Source organism: Ovis canadensis, chromosome 11 (assembly GCF_042477335.2).
Source record: "Ovis canadensis isolate MfBH-ARS-UI-01 breed Bighorn chromosome 11, ARS-UI_OviCan_v2, whole genome shotgun sequence".
Classification (NCBI taxonomy): Eukaryota; Metazoa; Chordata; class Mammalia; order Artiodactyla; family Bovidae; genus Ovis; species Ovis canadensis.
In genome coordinates, this window is record NC_091255.1 from 42,586,928 (window position 1) to 42,611,729 (window position 24,802).

At 52.2% G+C, this 24,802-nt stretch overlaps 1 protein-coding gene across 5 annotated transcripts in view; it reads right to left on the reverse strand.

Moving 5' to 3' along the window:
* The window catches only part of EPN2 (epsin 2), a 52,172-nt gene extending 44,106 nt beyond the window's left edge, over positions 1–8,066 (reverse strand). For 4 of the 5 annotated variants that reach the window (XM_069542950.1, XM_069542947.1, XM_069542948.1 and 1 more), the window contains exon 1: positions 7,876–8,066. The gene's annotated coding sequence lies outside the window, so the exon portion shown is untranslated. Of the gene's footprint in view, positions 1–7,292; positions 7,623–7,875 lie in introns of those variants that run through there. The other variant, XM_069542946.1, reaches the window with a different exon arrangement.
* Positions 8,067–24,802: the final 16,736 nt, after the last annotated feature.

Below are 24,802 nucleotides of genomic sequence, written 5' to 3' on the forward strand. Positions count from 1 at the left end.
CAATCCCTGACACTCCCGGAGCTCCCTGAGCACACAGTTCAGCTTCGCAGCCCACACACACCATCAGAGTGCTCTAGAGCACGTCTGAAAACACGACTGGCTCCCTCACCACGGCCTAGGGTGCAGCCCCATCACAGGCATTCTGAAAAGCTTTCAGGCCACGTGACCTGCAGGTGCAGCCAATAATACGAACTGCAGGCTCCGAGGGAATTGATAGCCACTTTCCTAGGTGGCAAGAAGGCGACAAGGAGCCCCCTCCACATAGTGGAACTCCGGCCTCTCCACCCTGACACACACCCTGGGGCTGGCTCTGGAACTGGGACCCATCCAGTCTGGTGAAGGCAGCTTGGCCAGGCCCTCACCCACAGGAACTAAGCCACGCTGCAGGCCCTGCCCGAGGGCGCCCCGACACTGGAGCCAGTGGCCGCCCAGCGCTCCCTGCTCTCAGGAGGCATCCGCCTGGCAGGGCTGCTTCCATAGCCCCTCCACACGCACACCACACCCCTGCCAGGCACCCGCCCCCCGTCTGCCTTCTGGCTCCCTGTCCAGCCAGGTCCATCTGTGATCCTGTCTTCTCCCTGACTCTTCCAGACTTTTTCCACTTTTGATTTCCTAACGGAGAATCAAAATCACAACTCAACAAACCACCAGCTTCTGCCTCACTAACAGTTTTCTTTAGTGGCGGCGGGAGCCATGGCTTCTCACAAACACGCAGCTCTGACCTCAGAGACCTTGTGCGGCACTCCCGCAGGTTGACGCTGCCCTCGGATATTGGCTCTATGGTCATGGAACCGCCCTGACTTGACATCCATACTTCTGCATCAACCGACTGCCTCTCAGAAAGTGGCCTAAAAGCTATTTCTCTGATCATCCATTTCCCAATATACCCCATGACAGCTCTGGGTATCAAACAGGCACTCAGGGAGGACGTACTTTCAAGTAAAAATGTGAACTTTTCAGCCCATCATCATTCCTTGATTGCCATGACCTTGGGGGAGGCAGACACAGAGAAGGGGACAGACTCTAGCTAGCAACCTTTAGCTCTCAGGATGTATTCACCCCAGAGTCTTACAGAGTTTACAAAACAACCAACTCGAGTCCAAACCTCCAGGGCCTCCCAAGAGCACAGGGCAGGTACTGACACATAGCTGTTTATCTCACCCCTTGGCTTGGGAGCCGTAGGCAGTTTTCAAACCTTGGGAAAGTGATCACACCCCAGCCTCCTCACCCATGCGAGGTAGGACCAGAAAAATGACCCGTGTGCTAGAAGGCATGTGTGAAATGCCTAGTGAGGAAGGTGAAGCATCGTATTTTTATTTATATGCAACATTTTAAAACTACCAAGTTTTTCGGTATGAATTTGATCACATTTTAACAACAGCATTCAGTTCAGTTCAGTCGCTCAGTCTTGTCTGACTCTTTGCGACCCCAAGAATCACAGCACGCCAGGCCTCCCTGTCCATCCCCAACTCCCGGACTTCACTCAAACTCAAGTCCATTGAGTCGGTGATGCCATCCCGCCATCTCATCCTCTGTCGTCCCCTTTTCCTCCTGCCCCCAATTTCCCCTAGCATCAGAGTCTCTTCCAATAAGTCAACTCTTTGCATGAGGTAGCCAAAGTACTGGAGTTTCAGCTTTAGCATCATTACTTCCAAAAGCATTACAGGACCATTTTTTAGTCCTAAACTCCCATGTGCTATGTTTACAGAACGAATGTGCAGAGTTTCAGGATCACAGAGTTAAAAAAAAAAAAAAAGCCCCTTCTCTCCAAGAGCAATTTGGGCGATTTCTTTAGCACAGTTTTACAAACACAAAACCCATTACCAGCCACACAGACTTCATCCCACCACTCCAGTCAGGCTTCCCCCAGGTTCCTGCTCTACACACCCAGGCAGCTCTGGGTCTCAGAATTGACTTCTGCCCCTCTGGGTAAGGAGGGAAGGTTCAGGTCCTGCCAGCAGCGGGTGGGTGCCCGTGAGCAAGCCTGACCCCTCCGAGCCCCAGCTCTGCTCCCCTGTGAAGCGCCTGCCACCGGGCTGCTGTGAGGCACAGTGAGGCAGTGGGCACACCTGCGACGGCTGCAGGGCGAGGCCACGGAGACACTGGGGTTTTCAATCTAACACAGGTGGCGGCAAACATCAGCTGGGCAATGACTAGCTGTGTGGCCTGAGGTCAGCTGCTGAGCCCCTCGGAGACTTAAGTTTCCGCACAGGCGAAAGGAGAAGTAGTGAGAGGTCTTGGAGGATCCCTGCACCCTACGGAAGGAGTCGCACGGGGCCAGGCACAAAGGAGACACTCAAAGATCGGCAGGGCTCACACACACCCATGTGTCTGGTTTTGACGGACAAGCTGATCATTACTACTGGAGGCAAAAAAAATTTTCCTTCCAAACTGTAAACACCAAAGACTATGAAATCACTCTGAACTGCTGGAAGGAGGAGCAACTTCCATTAACCCCAGAGGCCACCCCCAACAGCCCCGTGGGAGTTTGCTCCTATTCAATGCCACGCCCCCTGCCCTCTCTCAGCTGCATTTCTCAAGAGCCTTCGACAGCGAACATCTTGCTTGATGTGTGGGAATAAAGAACCAGCTTTTCAAACAGGATTCTGGACTTAAACTGCCTCTTCGAACAGCACTTACGTCTACGTTCCCTTCGTTAAGGACAACATCCTGACTAACCCACAGAGTCATCGTGCTTTGACCAGGTCAAATTACAATCACGTAAGAACAAGTGAAAACATCACTTTGAGAAACCAAATTCCCTTCCCAAGTGTCATGCCACCATCTCACTCAGAGCACTTGGGAGGCAGCAAGGACCTACTGCTGGGAACTCTCCGGCACAGCCAGCCAGTGCAGACTCCTCACTGGCCTTCCCGTCTGTCCTGTGGGCCTACATTCCCAATCTGGCCCCAGAACCAGCAGCATCAGAGAACATCTAGTAACTGGCTGAAAAAGCCCATTTTCAGGCCTCACTCCAGATCCATTGGGTCAGAAACTCTGGGTGCAGGGCCCACCCCGCCCTCTGAGCGATGTTAATATGCACCAGTGGCCGAGGAAGACCACTCCTCTATCTGCAGTGGTTATTACTGGCCTCTTCAGAGACAAGGAAAGCAAAGCTCAGTGACTGAAGTGCCCAAAGCCATCCAGCCAGGAGGCCAATCTGTACCCACACCTGATTCCAAAGCTGTTGCATGGCCTCTGTAGCCAAACTGTCTGTGCCATTTGGTGTCCTCAGCTACGGAGCCCTGTTCTGTGAAGCTTACTCTTCCTTAAGAGGTGGGAGTGACAGGAAGGATGAAGCCTGCACTCAGAAGTGATGAATTATAGATGCTTTTAAACCAATATCATGCATCAGCCTGAATGGTCAGTCAACACTCAAGCTTAGCCTGATTCTCCCGGCTCCATTCATGATCCATGCACCAGGAAGCGGACGGGGTCCCTTCCCTGACAGCCTCTGTGCACAGTTCCAACCACCACTTCAACCAGGTAAGGGACACGGCTGCCTGCTCTTTCTCCAGAGGGCTGGCGTGCTCCACCCAGATCAGGGCCCGCAGGAAGGCACAATGCAGCCCCAGCACCTGGGTGCGCCGGGCTGAGTCACCAGAAAGAATCCCATGCATGCAGGGGATCGTAACAGTCCTGAGGATCTGCTCAAAAGAGCCAGGCCGTTCTCTAAATCCAAAGCCAAAATTCGGCCTCTATCAGTTCAAACGGTCCATTCAAACCTCAGTGCCTTCACAGACACTAAAGTCAGGAAAAAGACACACATCTCCTCGCTTACAGTTCCCAGCCCTCTAAATAAACGTGGCCGTTTTCAGGTCACAAGTGTGTCCTATAACAGAAATGAGCACTCATCATGTGGGGTGTTCTGCAGGGGCTGGTGGAGTAGGAAGCACCCGGTTTTGGGAACCACAGAGGCCTGGGTTTGACTCCTGGCTGGGTCAGCTCCTCAAAGGTTACTTAATCTCTCTGGGCCTGTTTTTCCACTCAGGATGGGTGGCAACCCCTGTATTGCATGTGGATGTGAAGACAGAGGGGAAATATGTTCAACAAGAGTCTGCTGGAACAACTTTGCATTTCAAGCCATCAAGAATCTGGAAGGTAGGTGCGGTCAAACAAGCCTGTGGACAGAGGCTACTCAACACACCCTCTCAGCCGCATGGACACTTACTTCACTGTGTTTGTTTTTCTAAGCGTCTATTTTTAGACACCTTGAACAAACTTAATTAAGACCAAAGAAAATTCCACTGAGGAACTTATCAGAAAGCTTGTCAATTTTCAAAAACTCAACAGATGGAGACAAACAGACATTTCACAATGCATCTGGCAAAGCCAAACGTACTCTCTCCCACCTCAGCAATCCTGATAATCAGGTCGCGCCATGGTATCTGGTCCTCCACCAACTCGCAGATGGGCTTAGAATAAGTCTTTTCACCCCAGGACTGTTTCTCACATGAGATTAAGGCATCAGAACATCTGGGGAGTCAACACACCTGTCTAAATTCAGCCCCATCACCTACTGGCTGCATGACCTTGAGCACAAGACTTACTCTCTTGGGCCTCAGTTTCCTCATCTGTAGAAGGGGGATAACACCCACTTGACTGGCACAGGACTGCTGGACCAACACAGCAGTTCTGGCAAGAACAAGATAGACCGTGGATCCTGCAGTGGGGATGGATAAGCTTGTTCCCTGCTGCCCACCGCCCAGGACTCCTTATTCACATTTCATGCCACACTGGATGAAAATCTTCTTTTTTTAAAAATATTATTTGGCTGCATCGGGTCTCAGTTGTGGCACATGGGCTAAGTTGCTCTGCAGCACATGGGCCCTTAGTTCACCGACCAGGGATCAAACAGACATCCTCTGCCTTGCAAAGCAGGTTCTTAACCACAAGAGCACCAGGGAAATCCTGGAAAACCTGTTTAAGTAGAATGCTTGAACCGAGAGCCCAGCAGACGAGCCCAGCAGACAAAAGCGGGGTAGGACTAGATAATTCCTCACATCCTTCCCAACCTCAATCTCCTAAATCCAAGCCCTTTGATTTCTCCAAGGCTCAGAGTCAGTAGATCCTCAGCCATGAAACAACAGCTTCTCAATCTCCCAAATCCAAGCCCTTTGATTTCTCCAAGGCTCAGGGTCAACAGATCCTCAGCCATGAAACAACAGCCACAATCCTCCACACCCACCAATTCACCAGGAAGGTTCTGGGGAAGGGGAAGAACAGCTGCCAGAGAGCTTTGAAAACTTAAAGGTGCTTCCCTAGAAAGTGACAACAGCAGCCCTGTGAGTGAAAATCCTTCAACACTTCAGGCCACAAAGAACTGAATGCTGCCACTCTTCCTAATGAAATCGAAACAATAATTATTATTATAATAAATGCCCACTCCTTAGGTTCAGGAAAAGCCAAGCCATTGAAATAAATCAGAGACTTCCCTGGTAGTCCAGTGGCTAAGACTCCACGCTCCCAATGCAGGGGGCCTGGGTTCCATCCCTGGTCAGGGAACTAGATCCCGCATGCCATAACTAACACCTGGTGTAGCCAAATAAATATTTAAAAAATTAAATAAATCAGCATCACAAGTAATTCTCAACTATTTTTGCAGGGCTCTTATCAGAATCCAAACACTCAGGAAACCCACGTCTTGTCATGGAAAACAGTTACAGAGAGAGTCACCTGCGTTTCTAGAGAGGATTTCCATAGAGGATGGGGCATTTTTCAAGACTGTACACACCATGCTAGCTTTCATCATGCGAGTCTTACATTTCTTCACACCTCAGGCACATGCTTGGAGTCACACACCCTGCTGGGAGAGAGGTCTGCCCAGAGCGCCCCATCCGCTAGGTGCAGGGAGGCAAGAAGCCTGTGTAAACCGAGATCAGTACACCCCACAGCACAAACCAGACACGCTCCTGGCCAGGGGGCTGGCGGGATGCAGTCCTGGATCATGCCTCACTCTAATCAGCACTTTAACAAACTCTTCAACAGCCAGTAACTCATCCAGGACAGTGAAGAACAGCCTGGCCTGCTGTAGTCCATGGGGTCGAAAAAAGTAGGACACGACTTAGCAACTGAACAACTCATCCAGTGGGCTTCCCTGGTGGCTCAGTGTTAAAGAATCTGTCTGCCAATGCAGGAGACCCAGGTTCAATCCCTGGGTCGGGAAAATCCCCTGGAGAAGGAAATGGCAACCCACTCCAGTATTCTTGCCTGGAAAACTCCATGGACAGAGGAGCAAAGGGGTCCATGGGGTCACAAAGGGCTGGAAACAAGTGAGCAACTGAGCATGCATGCAACTCATCCAGTGCCTACAAAAGAAAAACGCAGTAAGACTGGTAAGGATGACTGACCCAATAGTAAAACTAAAGAAGCAAAAAAGCTTTAAAAATGTAAAAATACAGTACAGATTTTTTTTTAATGCGGATAAATAAGAAATGAGAAGATCCTGGCAGACTCTCTGACACAATCACTTGTCCCAAACACAATTGCTGGAATGAGCACCACTCAGGAACAACCTGTAGGCCCTTTGGATGTTAATTTAAATACAGATGAAAACTTAATTATCAGTGCAAATTCAATCCCCGCTGCGCAGGATTCAGCACACGATCAGTTAGCACCTAACATCCGTATCTAGAGCTACAAAATGCACAAGTTTTCTGCCAAATCTTCATTATCTTACATAATTGGAAGAGGGCAAGGACAATTAAAAATTAAAATTCACCTTTTTCAATCATTTTAAGCTCCTCCTGGAGGTGGAAAGGAACAACTCCTACTTCTCACCTTTTTCTGTTTAAGTTCTTAGTGAATGTTAAAAAGAGGAGAGGGATAACCCTGAATCTCTCTCTAAAAAAAATTCTAAAATATCCCAGAGAGCGCCCCGAGCCCAAGCTTCTAGTTCCGACGCTGCATCACCGCATGACCCAGTGTCTCTCTCTGGGCCTCAGTTTCCCCATCTGAACCCTAAAGGTGGTTAAACCCATCCTCCTTCCAGCACAGGCTCCGACGCGTCCCCAGGGCAGCTAAAGGGCGAAGGGCCCCAGACGGAGCCCATGGGCGGAGAAATGGGTTCCCACAGGCCCCTGCCGGGATTTCTGGGGAGAGCGAGCTGTCCTCTCCCCTCCCCCCCGCAAAGCCACCGGGCCAACTCCGGGTTGCAAACAAAAACCTGTTGGCACGGACTCCTCTTGGAAGGGCCGGCCTCTCCCAAGGCGCTGGGCTCCCGGGAGCCGCCCCACGGGGAGAGAGACGAAGGGTCCCCTGGAAAAGGCGGCCCCACGCACCCCTTCACCCACCTAGACCAGCCCGGCAGGACCGCCGGGCGGGGTCTCTCCATCCCACGCGGAACAAAAGGCAGCTGGAGTCTGGCTCCGCCGCCCCCGTCCCCGCTGTGCCGTGGGGTAGGGAGGGCGAGCCGGGTCCCTGCGGAAGGGAGGGGGCAGGCGGCGGCCCAGAGCGGGGCGGCCGGCACCTGGACGAGGGCGGGGGCGCCGGGCCCGGGGAGGAGGGCCAGGGTGGGTCCAGAGGAAAGGTGGACGGCGAGGCCTGAAGGGCTCCCGGAGCTGCGGCGGGCGCGGGAAGCCCGGGGCTCCGAGGATACCGAAGGAAGAGCTCCCTGAGGGGAAGGCGGTGGTCGGGGAGGGGGGGGGGTCCCTGCAGAGGAATGAGGACCCAGACGAGGAGGGGCGGTGCTCCAGCCCGTAGGGCGGGGCCTGTTGGGTAAGAGAGGATCCCGCCTGAGGTGGAGACCCGGCTGGACTGAGGGGTGCATACTCTGGGAGGTGGTGGGGGGAGCTGTTTTCTGGGGGCGCTCTGGGGAGGGGCAGGGTCCGCGCCCTCGGTCCGCTCCGGCCCCCGAGCCCCGAGGCCCCGGCTCACCTGCGCTCCTCCGGGCCGACCCGGGTGCGCGGCTGCGGCCGCCAGTAGAGCTGAGGAGGCGGGAGCGACTGGAGCCCGAAGAGTCGCAGCCGCTTCCAGCTCGATTTGACACCCACACACCAGCCAACATGGCGGCCGGGAGGGGGCGCGCCGGCTGCGTGCGCGCACCCGCCGGCCCCTCCCCTCCGCCCGGCCCAGGTCCCGAAAGGCCCCGCCCCCTGCCGTCTGGCCCCGCCCCGCGCCCGCGGGCCAGGGTCCCAACCTGCCCAAGCTTCATTTTCTCTGACCCCGCGACCTCCCTGGGGTATCCACGACCCCACACAGACTACCCAGCCTTCCCACCACACCCCAAAACCCACGCTCCAATACTCTAAAACAACGCCCAAAACCTACGCACGCGTGCCAACGACCCCACACCACTGCACAAACTGTGGCAAATTCACCCCTGAACCCACGCACACGGCCACCTTCACTCAGACCCCACAAATCCCCCCACATCCCAGGCACGTCCCACAGGTCCACACACCCTCTCCTCCTTCACACACACGCCCAGAACCCCCAGCCGAAGCTCAAACACGCTACCCCTCGCAGTGTGCGCTTGTAAACATTACCAAGTCTGGGAGGTGGAACCGGATGGTGGGGGTGGGTGGTTGTGCAGGGGTGCTGGATGCTGGGGTACGAGTGTTACCCTTGGTGAAAATTCACTGATGTATGCTACAGATGTCTCACTTTAACGTATGCATTCTACTTCAGTAAAACACACCTGAAAATTATTCTGAGGATGGTGCAGATGCTTTGCTAGGCTGCTAATGGCATTGTGACCCTAAGAAGGTGGGGTACTGGATTCACCCTCCTCCCGTCAGGGGCTTATAGATCCCCCTGGTGCAGGCTTGCCCCTTCACAGGGCCTTGCACTCTCACATAGGAAACACCTCCTCCCTTCAGTTCAACCAGGGTCCACGAGACACCTACTATGTGCTAAGAATCATGCTGGAGGAGGGCCAGACCCTGGAGAGGAGCCCAAGCCCAACTTGCTCCAGTCACAGTGGGGTCAGCAGAGACCCCTCACAGCAGGGTCTGGGGACGCATCAGGGCTTCCTGGGTTGGCAGAGAGCACCCTCCCACGGCCTGTGATCCAAGGAGGTCCGGGTGACCTCAACACTATGCCAATCTATGGTTTCAGGGGGGCTGTGTCCAGAAGTCCCACTGTGCCCTCACTGGCAAAGGCATAGAAGACAAGCCACTGTCCTTCCCCGAGCCCCATATTCCTTCCGCCTGTGCGAGAGGAGATGCGGGATGACAGCCCTCTATTCTCAGTAGCTGGAATCTAGACTGCCCTTCTTTGGCCACAAGATAAGAGGGACAGAACGAAGGAGAGGGAAGACTGGAAGGAGTGATGAGGGGGAGGGGAGAAGCAGAGAGACACACTAACACCTCTGCAAAGCCATACGGCCATCATTCTTTTGAAAAGTCTGACAATGGTAGTCCTAGAGGCCAGAAACCACTTGTCCAACCTGCCTTCAGACTCCACACGCCTTCTCCACGAGAAAGTGAATAAAGCCCTGTGTGCCTGCCCCCAGAGGCAGGAACCTGAGCTCCCCATTTTAAACCTGGTCCATCCCCATCCTGGAACACTCTCCTGGTGAGCCCTGGCTCTCTGCTGGGCCTTCCTGGGCCTGCAGGAGGGCAGCACTCTCGCTGAAATCATGGCCCTCCACCCCTGAAGAGTCTGCAGCTACAGATGAACTTGTGCCCACACGCAGCAGGTGCCCGTCACAGGCTGGAGTGCTGTCCACAGATTCTACAGACCAACGCTACCACTAGGACTCCTTGGGAGGATGGACTGCAATCTAGCTGTCCTGTCCACACGTAAGCACTTGAAACATGGCCAGTGCAACTGAGTAGTTACAGTTTTAAGTCCTTATTTAACTTTAGTTGATGAAATTAAACAACCACGTGCCCCCACCAGGCATGGCGCTGGCCCCAAACTTCACCACGACACCTCAAGGTGAGCTTTCATATTGTTCACATTTTACAGGAAAAAAATGAGGTTTGGAGAGATGCCGGGCTGGATTACCCAGGCCAACATTTGCCTGCAGAACCCAGTCCCTTCTACACCCAGCTTGCAAATCTGCACTGCCCCAGAGATTTAGGAAAGAGAGCTGGATGCAGATAAAGAGATGATAAGCCAACCACAGCCCAGGAAGTGAGCTGGAGAGCAATTCAGGGGATCAAGCCAGGCTGCAGAGTAGGGAGGGCCTCCTAAGGCTGGAAGACCATCTCCCCTGTGCAAGGTCGGAGGGGACATTCCTGCATTCCTCAAACTCACTTCTCCTTCCTCACGCCCTTTGAAGCCCAGTGCACTCTGGCATTTCCTCTCTCAATTCATCCCCATGAGGAGCCCTTGAGGTTAGCAGCGCCATTGCCATTTTAAAAATGAGGAAACAGAGGCCGTGCACGGCCATGCTGGGATTCAAAGCCAGGTTCTCCTGGGTCCACAGCATGTAAGCTGTCTCACAGAGGAAGGTGTAAGATAAGCCAGATACTCTGCCCAAGGCCCAAGCCGACCCAGGGCACAGGATGGAGCAGTCAGGCTCATCTGCCTTCCTGGGTCTTCCCTGTGGCTCAGTGGTAAAGAACTCACCTGGCAATGCAGGAGATGTGGGTTCTATCCCTGGGTCAGGAAGATCCCCTGGAGAAGAATGGCTACCCTCTCCAGTATTCTTGCCTGGAGAATCTCATGGACAGAGGAGCCATGTGGGCTACAGTTCATGGGGTTGCAAAGAGTCGGATACAACTTACAGTTTGGAGGTGAGTCTCAAATGCCTAAAGAGGCAGAGTGATGGAGGACAGTCAGGGTGATGAGGTTCAGAAGCAGGAAGAAATGGCTGTACAGATGGGAATGTCTCTGGGGTTAGGAAGGAAGGGCTTCAAGGGAGAGGCGCTGCAGGCAGGGAGAGAGGGCGTGCCGTGAAGATGGCATGCGTCTTCTCCTGGCGAAGACGCAGGAGGTCTCAGGGAGCTTCATCCAAGATCTGAACTCCAGATCCAAATCCATTTGTCCAGCAAGCACAGCCTATGCTGGCCAGCCCTCAGGTTCCCCATCTGTGAAGTGGGGGTAGCAATCCCTCCCACCTTGAGGGACTGCATTTCAGTTCAGAATGAGAAAGCAGAGGGGGGAAAAGCTTTAGAAATTGTGAAGCCCTAGATGGGTGGTGGTTCTTATTAGGGCACAGAGATAAAGCTACCCTGATCCCTCCAGGGGCTGGAAGTCTGAAAGGGCAGAGGAGTCCTGAACACAGACAGAAACCAAAACACTGAAATCACAAGAAATCATAAGAGAAAGGGCATGAGGGCTCAGAAGAAAGCTTCCATCTCATTTTTAGGGAAGGAGCAATATTTGCAGTATTTTCTACATTAATCAATAACCTGGTAATTCAGTAGAGATTTGTATAACACCTTTCTTCCACAGCTCTCATCATGCCTCAGAAACAAGTTTTTATGATCTTCCTCAGATTTCCTCCTTAGGGCATGAAGTGTAACAATGAACAACAGCATCAGCTTAATATATAATTTTCAATCTGTGACCCAACATTTCTAGTCTTTATCGGCCATTACTCCTCAGGCTTTTTCCCCTATAGTGGTGAACATTTCAAACAAGATAGGCTATTTTTATTATTTTTTTAATGTTATTTATTTATGTATTTATTTTTGGCTGTGCTGGTTCTTTATCGTGGTGCTCAGGCTTCTCATTGCGGTGGCTTCTCTTGTTGCAGAATAGGGGCTCTAGGGGACGACAGAGGATGAGATGGTTGGATGGCATCACCAACTCGATAGACATGAGTCTGAACAAGCTCTGGGAGTTGGTGATGGACAGGGAAGCCTGGCATGCTGCAGTCCATGGGGTCGCATAGAGTCAGACATGACTGAGTGACTGACCTGAGCTGAACTGAGGGCTCTAGGGTGCCTGGGCTCAACAGCTGTGGTGCACGGGCTTAGCTGCCCTGCGGCATGTGGGATCGTCCCAGACCAAGGATTAAACCCTTGTCCCCTGCCTTGGCAGGTGGATTCTCAACCACTGGGCCACCAGGGAAAGCCTTTATTTATTTATTTATTTATTTATTTATTTATTTTGGTAAACATCTTTAACGATAATGCTTAAGGGACTTCCCCGGCAGTCCAGTACTTAAGACTCCACACTTCCACTGCATGGGGCGTGATTCCTTCCCTGGTAGGGGAGCTAAGATCCCACATGCTGCACAACTCAGTCAAAATAATAAAAATAACAATAATCCTTTAAAAAAATGCAGGGGCTTCCCTGGTGGTCCAGAGGTCAAGAATCCGCCTGCCAATGCAGGGGGCACAGGTTCGATACCTGGTCCTGGAAGATTCCACATGCCTCGGAACAACTAAGTCCGTGAGCCACAACTACTGAGCCTGTGAGCCTCAGTTACTGAAGCCAGAGTGCCTAGAGCCTGTGCTCTGCAACAAGAGAAGCCACCACAATGAGAAACCCACTTGGCTGCAACTAGAGAAAGCCTGAGTGCAGTAAAAAAGACCCAGCACAGCCAAATAAATAAATAAATCTTAAAAAAAAAAAAAAAAAGCATGCACACATTCTACAAATACCTCACCAGTACTTTTCAAAGCTGCCAAGGTCATAAAACACATAAGTAGACAAGATAGCTCAATAATACCTGCTTCGAGGTAGGAGGCCATGGGCAGGAAGCATGTAGTCCAGGGCCGCATGCACAGAGGGCCCTCACACTCAAGGGATCCAGTGCTGTGGGAAGAAGAGCAAGAAGACTGACCTTGGCTCTGGAAGAGGCCTCCGGCTGGGGCTGATGGAGCAGACTGTCAGGATCTACCAGTCTCTCTGGAGACCTCAGACCTCACCTCCAGACTGGTTCTCGTTCTGCCCTCTCCTCCCACTCACCTCTGCTCCTTTTCTGAGCCCCTCCTTGTAAAGCTGGTCTGTGCTGGGGCGCCAGGCTGGGGAGGCTGACCCAGACACAGCAGTTACAAAGCCAAGACACAGAGGTCTCAAGAGAGGGCAGGAGGCCAATGACCTCAAGGGGTGAGACAATGCAACAGTTTTAGCCATTTAAACCAGAAAAAGGCAGAAAAAAAAAAAAACCCAATCTTTCTTCTGCTTCTTTCTCTCATTTTTCTCTCCCCTTCTTTCCTCCCTCCCCCTCCTTTTTGTTTTCCTTCCACTTCTTTCTTTAATTTCTTATAAGAAAATACAAGTTGAAGACATAAAGCAAACATTGTTACTAATTTTTGTAACTGTGCTTATCTAAGAGATACTGAGCAGAAAGATGAGAATAAAATTGCGTCTTCACCATCTTCATCTGAGTGGCTGGATACAAGCCGCCCACAAACCCAGACTGCCAGCAGGCCTGGGTCCCCTCGGGCCTCCCCGCATCATGCCCGCCAGGCTCCTCTGTTGGTACCACTCCCGGATCCTGCCCTGCAACCCCACCTGTTCCCCGGGGTCTCCCAGATGGCCTGCGTGTGCGTGCCTCTGAGCACCTGCGTGTGGTGTTCCCTCTGCCTTGAGCACCTCTCCACCCAGGAGGATCCTTCTAGAAGTCAGCCTGGCCCAAGTGCTCATAGGTTTTTAGGATCCAGTGGGCATCTTGCCCTGGGGGCCTCCGTTGATGCCATGGACATCCTGGCACTTCCCCCTGGACAGTGATGTGGGTTCTGCCACCCTGTGGTCCTGCAACTCCTTGAGTGGGGCCTGGCCTGGCCTCCCTTACCTGTGTCTCCTCCCCTGCAGGGTTCTCCCAGGGCACAGTGTCTGAGCGCACGTGTTGAGGAACAATAGGGAACAGGCCATCACTGGGGGAAAGCCCTCCAGAAGCCCAGGGACCCCAGCTGTGGTTGGTGGGGGTGCTTGTAGCCACACCCGGCACCCCACACAAAGAGCAAGTTAGGGAGCCCGGTCCAGCTGCTGCTCTGTGCTGGGGACCAGACCATGGGTGCACACGGGGACCCTCAGAGCCTCTGCTTCGTTGCTGCACTCGGGGCCTGGCCCCCTCACTGGCAGAATTGCTGGGGAGAACACAGGAGGCCATGTCACCCCTCTCAGCCTCTCCAAGGACTTGGCACCACACTTCGGATCTAATCCACAGCCCCTCACATGGCCAGAAGACCCTGCCCCTGCCCCTTCCCCCAGTCCCCTCGCACAGCACAATCCCTCACTGTTCAAAGTTCCCTTTGCCAGGAATGCCCGTCGCCACACGTCCGGAGGTCCAGATGCCTCGTGCGGGCTCTCTGCAAAGACAGATGGTGCACCCCTGCTACCAGTCGCTTACCCTATGCACCTCCCCACTTCCTGCAGACTTGAGTTGCTGCTGCTGTTAAGTCGCTTCAATCACGCCCAACTCTGTGCGACCCCATAGAGGGCAGCCCACTGGGCTCCCCCATCCCTGGGATTCTCTAGGCAAGAACACTGGAGTGGGTTGCCATTTCCTTCTCCAATGCATTAAAGTGAAAAGTCAAAGTGAAGTCACTCAGTCGTGTCCGACTCTTAGCGACCCCGTGGACTGCAGCCTACCAGGCTCCTCCATCCATGGGATTTTCCAGGCAAGAGTACTGGAGTGGGGTGCCATTGCCTTCTCCAGCAGACTTGAGTTACAGCCACCCTGTCTGACAGGGCTGTCGCTCGGGTTCCAGTCCTAACCACCCCACCAGCTGCGAGACTGGGCAACATCCAAACCCTGTGAAGCGAGGTGTGAAGAACCTGGTGGGGTGAGCGCAAGGTTGGAGCAGGTCCGGAGTCCACCTCCTCGGGGCCGGGCCACCACAAGGTCACAGCCACACAGACACCATCATGCAGCCCCTCTCCTGAGCCCTCCCCCATCATTCCACTGGACTTTCACACCAAACTTTCATACCAACCAGAAGGCACTCTTATGATCCCATTTCACCAACGAGGAAATTGAGGCACAGGCAGGCGAAGTGACACAGCTAGGAGGCAGCAGCCTGGAGCTAGGAGCCTAGTCTGTGCCCTTACCCACTCCCCCATAGACAGAGACTGTCAAGCCTGTCCCGTGCACTCAGCCTGGGCTCAGGCCGGGAGTGCAGTCATGACTGAAGGTCTGCATTGAACAAGGATTTCCTGCTTCCCTGCGAGGGAGGGTGGAAAGGAATCTGATGGAGGGAACAGCAACTGCGAAGGCTGAAAGTCAAGAGGATGCAGGACGGCTTGGCTGCTGGACAGTGGGCTGGATCAGGAGGCCACAGAGGCTCAGGGCAGGGAGGTGACCTGCCCAAGGTCACAAGCGCCCACTTTGAACAAAGATTCCAATGGCAGTTGTTGGTTTGGACGTGACTGCAGGAGTCACCTTTAGGAGCATGAGGAAAGAGAGGGAGCCCTGAGCTGTGGGTGCCTGAACCTGCCCTCTGGCTGTGGGGTCCCAGACCAGCCACCAGCCCTCTCTGAACCCAAGTTTCCTCTTCTGTAAAGGAAGCCCCACTAAATATCTCCCAGGAGATAAAAGACTGGGGGGTGTCCCGGGACTGAGAAGGGTCCTGTCTGGGTTCCCAGCCCTGGTCCGAGCTCTGGGAAGCAGGCGTGCCCCAGTGAGGGCTCTCTGTGGGTGCTGAAGCCACAGGAGGCAGGCAAAGTGCCCAGGCTGTTACCACAGGGGCCCCGAAGAAACCACATCACGGCTACCACAGCCTCCACCGACCCACGGCGACTTCCGCTGCTGCCTCTCTTAGGGCAGCGTCTCCTCCCAGCAGTTAGCTGTCCCTCCATCAGTACCTGCCCCAGGAGGCTGTGCAGCTGCAGGCCCCCTTCAAAACACTGCAGAGACTCCTGTGGTTGAGCCCACATCCCTGCCTTCCAGCGCTTGTGACCTCGGGCAGGTCATCTCTCTGCCTTGAGCCTCTGTGGCCTCCTGATCCAGTCTGCTGTCCAACAGCTGAGCCGTCCTGCATCCTCTTGACTTTCAGACTTTGCACTTGCTGTTCCTTCCATTGGATTCCTTTCCACCCTCCCTTGCCACCTAAGTAATGGCTGTTTCTGCTTCAGCAGTCAGGCACTGGCCACCCCCCTCAGACTAGCATGGGGCCCCTTTCACCTACTCTTCCTCGGTAGCTCTGAGCCCAGCTTGTAAGCTGGTGTTTACTCCTCTGATTCCCTCAGTGTGAAACCCAAGAGGGCACAAACTTATCTTGCCTCCTGCCAAAGCTCACGGCCTATGGGGGGACTGGCACCAGCAGGTGTACAATAAATGCTTGTCGAATAAATGAATTCCTGTCTGGAAACACTTGTCCTTGGTCAATTCCTTGGTCTTCGGGACCAGACTTAAATGTCACCTTCTCCAAGCAGCCTTCCCTGATTGCTTCCCTGATTCCTCTTCTAAGTTTTCAGAATTCCCTCAAGCTATTTCACAGTCACAGGTCACCTTGCCTGGGTCCAGTTACCAGGACCCTAGCCTGCTCCCAATCCCCCTCTGTAAGTGAAAGCTGGAGGGGGAGACCTTGTAGAAGGCTGGAGGGCTGAAGTCCAGCACTGACCAGGGTGGAGATGTTAGTAAGACCTGTGACCGGAAGGAGCTGTGGGAGGGACAGGGCGGGGGGAGGGGGAGGGTGGTGGCGGCAACAGGACTGCAGACAGCTTGGGGGATGGGGGTGGGTCTGGTATTTCCTGAGATCACCCGGAAATGCCTGGGGCGGACCTGGGGCGCTGGGAGGGGACGAGGGGACAGCCCTGGAGGTCCACACCCTCACTCCGCCCCGCAGGGCTTAGGTCACTGCAAGCCTTCCTTCCCGTAGCCTCAGGGTGCTGATTGATCAGTCCCTTCAATCAGGAGTAGGAAACAGGCCCAGAGGGCCAGGGAGTCGAAATGTCTCCAGGGCCAGGCTGTGCCCTCCAGGCACCTCCCCTTCAGGGCTGCATCACCCACCAGCCTCCCCATACCCCCAGAGGTGAGGGACATGGACATGGAGGTGGAAGGGGAGATGGTCACCAGGCTGACCTCTGCCTGCTGGGTCAGCAGAGCACGTCCCAGCCCCCATCAGGACCCACACCCCATTTCACATGGAGACTGAGGCCCCAAGAGGGGCAGACAGAGGAGTCAGAGTCCACCCTGGGCTGGACAGCTTCTGCCTGAGCTCAGGTCCTGCTGTCCGGCCTGTAGCTGTAGGGGCTCCAAACAATCTGCTTTGCTTCTCTGACCCCAGTTACCTCCGGATGGTGGGGATAAAGCCAGGCCTGGCTCAGAGGACTGTGGTGAGAAGTGAGCTGATCTGTGTAAATTGCTGTTGGAGTACACAGCATGTGCACAATAAATGCTGGTTATTACAAAAGAAACGTGCTCAGACCTCCCTCACCGCCAAACGGAAAGTCTCTCTCCTGGACCTTTACCCTCCAGACTCCTGCCAGCCTCTTCTTTCCCATACCTTCTGAGTTCTATCAAATATACATTTTCTATATAGTTAAGAATGCATTGGACTACAAAAAAATAGAAAACGGATCAGAGTGGCTCAGGCAAATAGGAGTGCATTTTCCTCCATCCCGATGAACTTGGAGATCAGCTATGGTTAGCATTGCTTTACCTACCAGTCCACGGATGTCAGGGTTCATATCTCTGCAATTGCTTGACTTTTCCCTCTTGTTTTCAGTATGGCTGCTACTGTACCTGGCATTGCACCTGCATTTACATTTAGGACAGGAAGGAAGAGAAATGGTTAAGCTTAGGATGAACTGAAATAATCCGTCTCTTACCATACAGAGAAATAATTTCCCAGAACTTACCCCTACCTCCCACCCCCCACCCTACAGATTCCTTAGATCTAATTGACCAGAACTATGTCACATGACTACTCCTAACTAACTGCAAGGGAGCCTAGGAAAGCCAGTCATTTCTCTTTTCCAGCCTCTGAAGTGGAAGGCCACAGGGGAGGGTGGGTTGGTGATGGCAGATAGATAGGTCAGCCAGCTGATGGACCCCCTCCCTCCAGCCTCGCCACCCCCCAGGCGGTGGAGCAGGGCCCTCCCCCTGTCAGGTGGGACACAGACTGTTTGCCTCAGTCCCCACCACTTCCCTTCTTTTTTTAATTTAAATTTTAATTAATTAGTTTATTTGACTGCGTTGGCTCCTACTTGAGGCATGCGGTATCTTTCATTGTGGCATGCAGGATCTAGTTCTCTGACCAGGGATCAAACCTGGGCCTCCCACATCAGAAGCACAGAGTCTTAGCCACGGGACCCCCAGGGAAGTTCCTCTACCACTCCTTAATGTCTCAACATATTCATATTTCTTTCCTGGTTCTTGTTGGTTCTGGAATTTGCACCCCTGAATTAGTGTATTTATTTTCCCCTCTCTGACCTTATTTCAGAGAAATAACACAAAAACACCCTTTTAGGTATTTCATAAGTGTGCAGCAAAAGTCTTCTTTCTACCACACACCCCAGGCACCCAATTCCTCTCCTTAGGGGTAAATAATACCTTGTTTGATTTTTTAATGCACATATAGGCAATTCTACCTATATTTTCTATCCTAATGGACCCCTTTTAGGTCAAATGTGAACATGTACTATACATTGTCCTATACTTGGTTTTTTCCCCCATTTACAATATCTAACAATATCACTTAGAGATCACTTCCTGGGACTTCCCTGGTGGCCCAGTGGTTATGACCCCGCGCTTCCACTGCAGAGGGGCATGGGTTGGATCTCTGGCTTGGGAAACTGGATGCCATGAGGCCAAAAGTAAAAACACAAACAGAGGAACTCACTCTTCAGTCCTTTTTCTGTCTGACTTGCTCTAGCAAGTCCCTTCCTCCTCCTCTTCTTTGAGCCTCTGTTTTTTCCTTCACAGAGGGGGTCTGATAGCCAATACCAACCCCAGAGGACCACTGGGAGAATTCAGAAGTGTTGGTTTATGATGTCTCTGAGTCTGGGAGACCAGGTTTAGTGCACACCCTGCTGAAGGTGAGGTGAGAGTTTTCAGAACCAGGAGGGATAGAGGCACGCAAGGGGAGTCCCTGGAAAAACAGCAGTCAGTGCTTCATGCCTATTTTCTCTTTCCTGGTGGCTCAGACAGTAAAGAATCCACTTACCAAAGCAGGGGACTCGGGTTCGATTCCTGGGTTGGGAAGATTCCCTGGAGAAGGGAATGGCTTCCCATTCCAGTATTCTTGCCTGGAGAATCCCACGGACAGAGGAGCCTGGTGGGATACAGTCCACGGGGTCGCAAAGAGTGGGACACAACTGAGTGGTGAACACTTTCACGTCACTTTCAATCCTCACAGCACTCTTCTAAAGGAGGTGCTCTACAGAAGGGGAGCCAGAGCAGCCAGGTGGCTTGACTGGAGCCACGCAGCAGAGAGTGCTGCAGTTAGGGCTTTAGTCCGCAGCGGCCCTCCAGTGCCAGGACCCAGGCAGCTGGGCACCATGCCCGGACACAGGCCGGCTGCCCGCATCTGCTGAGCAGTCCCCAGGCTGAAGGGGACCCCCTCCCTGGGCCCTCCAGGTCATTCTGCCTGGGAGGAGACGTCTGGAGCCACATTTGTCCCTGTGCTCAGAGCAGGCGAGGCTCAGGGTCTCTCTATCCGCAGTGTGGAGCCAGGTCTGTTGAGGAACTTAGGGACCCAGAGGCCCAGGAGCCTGGCTGCTTAGCTGCTCTTTTCCCGCAGGGTCATCCCGGCAGCGCCATCTGGTGGCGACTGTCAGACAGCAGCGCCCTCCGCCCGCCCGGGACGCAGCCCAGCCCCAGGTTCTGGGCCGGGTTGGGCGGGGGAGGAATCCAGGGTCCAGACCATCAAACGAGGGGGGAAGCCTGGAAAGAGCATCAGAGGGGCCTGGGGTCACAGACCTTGCCATGCCCCTGTCCTGCTGCCCATTTTCCATGTAAGCTCGGGAAGATGGCCCTGCCTCCGTGCTCGGCTCACCTCCAAAACCCACTCACTGCTCCATCTCTGCATGTGCAGAGATCCCTCCTGCTGCTGATGCTGAGCTGGGCCCTGGGGTAGGGCAGAGCCCAGAAGGAGCGAAGCGGATGCTTCAGGACACAGATGAGAAGCAAGGACAGTCAACTGTGGAAACTCCTTGAGCTGCACGTAGGTATATGCCACTTCCGCGGGAAAGTTTCCTGAGAGGATAAAATGAATTAAATACAGGACATTAGCTAAGTATTATGAAAGGAAATGCATTACATCTCCTACCAGTGTTTCTTGAAAAAGATGTTTAAGTTGGCTTTTTAATGGTTTGCCATGAACCACACAGAGTTCCAGGAAAGGCATTTGCAGGTGAACTTATGGCAAGGCTCCTCCCAGTGCTCTGGACATCTGGGCAGGTGAGGGCACTGCGGCTTAAGCCTTCTTAGCTTCTCAGTGAACTTGCCCTCATTGCCCGACTGCCACCTCCTGGCTTCACCCGACCCCTCCCCTAGCTCCCCCCACGCTGGCCTTGTCGTTCCTCACACCCGCGGCACACTCTCACCTCAGGACCTTCGCATCTGCTGTTCCCTCTGCCCGAAATGCTCTTCCCCCAGGTCTTCCGGTGGCTCCCTCATCTCCTTCAGGTTCCTGCTCTTGTCACCTCCTGAGGAAAGCCTCCCCTCACCACTCTACTGAAGGTAATGCTCTTCCTTCCTGACCACCTCTCCACGACATGTCTCATCACCTGCCAAGTCCCACATCTGACTCATCGTGCTCTCATCCATCTGCCCCATGAGAAGGTAGCCCTGTGGTGCAGGGGGTCTGTCTCCTTCACTGGAACAGCGCTGTGCATACAGTAGGTGCCTAATGAATGCTTGATGAGAGGGGGCTACGTGGGAGGCCACAGAGCCCCGGGAGCCTGATCAAGCCTGGGACGGGGGCAGCGTACTGGTCCCCAGACTGGGAAGTGGTGATGACGCGGACGGGCGAGGGCGCTCAAGAGCAGTGAAAAGGCGCGGGGCCCTGAGGTTCTCGAGCCTCTGTTTCCCCACCTGCGACACCTCAGAGGGGTGTTGGCGAGGAAATGCATCTTGAGTAGGTGCCCAGTAAGGGCTCAGTAAGTGTTAGCTGTGCTGGTCAGGTTGCTTCCCTCCGCTGCGAGAGACACTGTGAGTGGATAATGATAGCGATTACAGCAGCTAACCCTGGTCAAGCTCTACTGTCTCAGTTTGTTGTTCATTCGCTCAGTCATGTCCAACTCTTTATGACCCCATGGACTGCGGCACACCAGACTCCCCTGTCCTTCACCATCTCCCAGAACTTGCTCAAACTCATGTGCATTGAATAGTCGGTAATGACATCCAACCATCTCACCCTCTGTCGTCTCCTCGGTTCTTCTAAAGCAGACCTGAGACAAGAATTTCTTTGGGGGCTACCCTCAGAAGCCCTGGCAGAGGTGAGGGGACAGAAAAAGGGCAAAGGAGTGGGTCCTGCTTCTCAGGGCTACCAGGGCACAGGGGCTGGATAGAGCTCACCCCAGCATTGTCCCTCCCATCAAGGGCTGGGAAAGGTGGCCTTTGCCCTCATCGGATGATGTTTGCTCCTGTGCCCTTCACCTGGGCTGAGTGTCCTCAGTTGCCAGAGAAAGCCCTCAGGTGCTCCAGGTGGATTGCCAACTGCAGCCAATGAGAATACAGACTTGCTACTTAAATCTGAACTACAGGTTAACAATGACTGGTTTTTAGCACAAGTATATCCCATGCAATATTTGAGATAGGCTGAAGAAGGACTTGTTTATCTGAAAATCAGATTTATCTGGTGGCCTGTGTTTTATCTGGCAGCCTCTTGAGGTGGGAAGCCAAGCCCTTGTTTGGAAATCCGGGGCTGGCTTGGTGCTGGCAGGGCTGTTACTGGCCGCTCAGCACTCCTCGTGTGTCTTCCCACTGCTCTTCCTCATGACCTGGCAGCTCATTCCAAGCACTATGAATCAGAAGTTTCTGGTTCTCTGGAGGTCTGAACTCGGAAGTCCCAGAACGTCACTTCTGATGCATTCTCCTAGTCTGGGCCAGCCTGGATTCAAGGGGTGGAGAAATGGGCTTCACCTCTTGTGGGAATGACAGGCGTGTGCAGGGAGGGAGATGTTGCTGGTGGCCATTGAGGGAGTGGTCAACTGCACTGGAAAAGCACTTCCTTCTTTAGGTCTGTTGATTATATCCGGGTTAATCTCTGTTGATCATGTCCAGGGTAAATTTCTGCACAGCTTAGAGTAATTCAAAATTTCCCAGTTATGAGTAGTGACCCCTTAGTGGGTTGTAAAATCCATGTATAGAATACCAAACTGATGAGTTTTTAAAATTCTTTTTAAATTTTTTAATTAATTAATTGGTCACAAAGCATGTGGGATTTTATTTTTCCCACCAAGGATCAAACCCATGCCCCCTACAGTGGAAGCGCAGAATCTTAATCACTGGACTGCTGAGCAAGTTCCAAACCAGTGAGTTTAAAGATATTCTTTTAATTTGTAACTTCTGAACATGCACGAAAATAGAAAGTCTGAACCCCCTGTACCATCACTCAGGTTCAGTCCCCACCAACATTTTTTTACACATGTGCATCTACCTGTCTTTGAACATTAAAAATACATATATTAAAATGGGGTGGGATAAGCTAGGAATTGGAATTAACATATACACACTATTATAAATAAAATGAAAGTGAAAGTGAGGGCCTTCAGTTGTGCCTGACTCTTTGTGACCTCATGGATTGTATGTAGCCCACCAGGCTTCTCCATCCATGGGATTTTCCAGGCAAGAATATTGGAGTGGGTGGCCATATCCTTCTCCAGGGATTTTCCCAACCCAGGGATTGAACCCAGGTCTCCCTCACTGCAGGCAAACTCTTTATGATTTGAGTTACCAGGGAATCCCATAAATAAAATAGATACATATATTTATACAAGGATCTACTGTATAGCACAGGGAGCTATACTCAATATCTTATAATAATTTGTAATGGAAAATAATCTGAAAATGGAATATATATATAAAGAATCCAGACTCCCCTGGTGACTCAGTGGAGGGGACACTGGTTCAGTCTCTGGTCTGCGGAGATTCCACACGCCAGGCCATGCTACACATGTGAGACGTGTGTAGCGTGTATATGTGTACATGCTAACTGGTGCACCACAACTACTGAGCCTGCATGCTGGGATGAGTGAAGCCTGAGCCCTCTAGGGCCCGCCCGTGCTCCACAAGAGAAGCCCCTGCAATGAGAAGCCTGTGCACCGGAGCACAGAGTAGTCCCTGGTCACCTAGAGAAAGCCTGAGCACAGCAACACAGACCCAGCACAGCCAAAAATAAAATAAATAAAATTAGATTAAAAACCAAAATAACTTTATTGTATACCTGAAACTAATACAACATTGTAAATCACCTATACTTCAAGTTGGTTTTTTTTAATGGGAAAAATAGAATAAAACAGAATTGAAAATATCAGAAAAATAACGGTATTATTTTGTGAAATTTTTGTTTCATTTTTATGTATGAGTGAGTGAGTGAGTGAAGTCGCTCAGTCGTGTCCGACTCTTTGCGACCCCGTGGACTCTAGCCCACCAGGCTCTTCCGTCCATGGGATTCTCCAGGCAAAAATACCGGAGTGAGTTGCCATTTCCTTCTCCAGGTTTTATGCATGGTGTAGGTCAAAATGTTAAAATGTGTTTGAAAAAAAAGCTTTTCTGATACATGATTTCCCTTTGAACAAAGAGCAGGCTATGCACTGGCTTTTGTGAGCAACAGCGTCCAACAGCATTTTATAACATTGTCTTGTTTTTACGGTAATTTCCCTGTTACTACGTACAAAGTGACAAAACTTCCACTTAAGAGTAGCGCTATGTTACTGATATTTTAAAAAGCGTCCTCAAAAACATGCAACTGTTCATGGAAGTTTTCAGTTCTTGTTAAGCAGTAACGTTCGGGAAGGTCAGAGGCAGGGATGACGCGAGGGAAAGGCCTCAGCCTGGACCCCCGCCCGGGTGGCTCGGCCCCGCGCTGGACCTGAGGTCCGGACTCCCGACTCGGATTGCAAGGCGGCCTGTAGTTCCGAGTGATGCCATGAGAGGGCAGACGCGGCCGCCGACCTAGGGGCTGCGTGTTATGGGGCCGAACCCAGAGGCTCTCCGGGTTCGATCCCGGTTCTCCGTTCCTCAGGCTGCCCCTCCACCCTCCACCGGTAAAACGGTTTCCTGGAAAGGTTAACTGATATGAATATAACATATAGTTTATGAATGCGTTCCCCCCTACAGCTTCATCTCAGATGGGAACTATGGACCTCCCACAAGGGCAGTGGGCCATTTAATGAGCGGGAAGAATCCAAGGAATTTTTATTTAGCTGGTTTGCCTTGGAAAGCGTGGGAGCAGAGGAACTCGGTGATTAAACAATACAGGGTTGGAGGGGGGGAGGGAGAAAGGAAAAAAAAGGAAAAACGTGCACCTAATGAAAGCTCCCTATAATTCTATTTCTCATCAATAAACATAAGGAACCTACAATCATCTAGATTTTCTCCTGTAATGTTAGCCTTGCTGTTAGTCACTCGGTCGTGTCCAACTCTTTGTGACCCCGTGGGCTGTGACCTGCCAGGCTCCTCTGTCCATGGGATTTCCCAGGCAAGAATACTGGAGTGGGTTGCCATTTCCTTCTCCAATGATACCAGCTTATGCTTCTCTTAAAATAAAAAAACAGTAAAAATAATTTTATTGCAATTTAGAATATGAAGAAGAAAAGTGAAATTGAGTAAATTCCAAATTTGAGATCATTTTTTGTAACCATAAGAAATGTGAGTTCAAAATGAAAGTAGAGTGAGAAGAAGAAAAGAGGAAGAAGAGGAGGAGGAGGAAGAAGGAGAAAGGAAAGTGAATTCCTTACAAAGAATTCTTGTAGAGTTAAGACAGAGTTTGTGAAAGTCATTAACACACTGGAGTCTTTCTTTTAAACTATATACTTTAAGCTTAGATATGAGTGTCTCTCTATA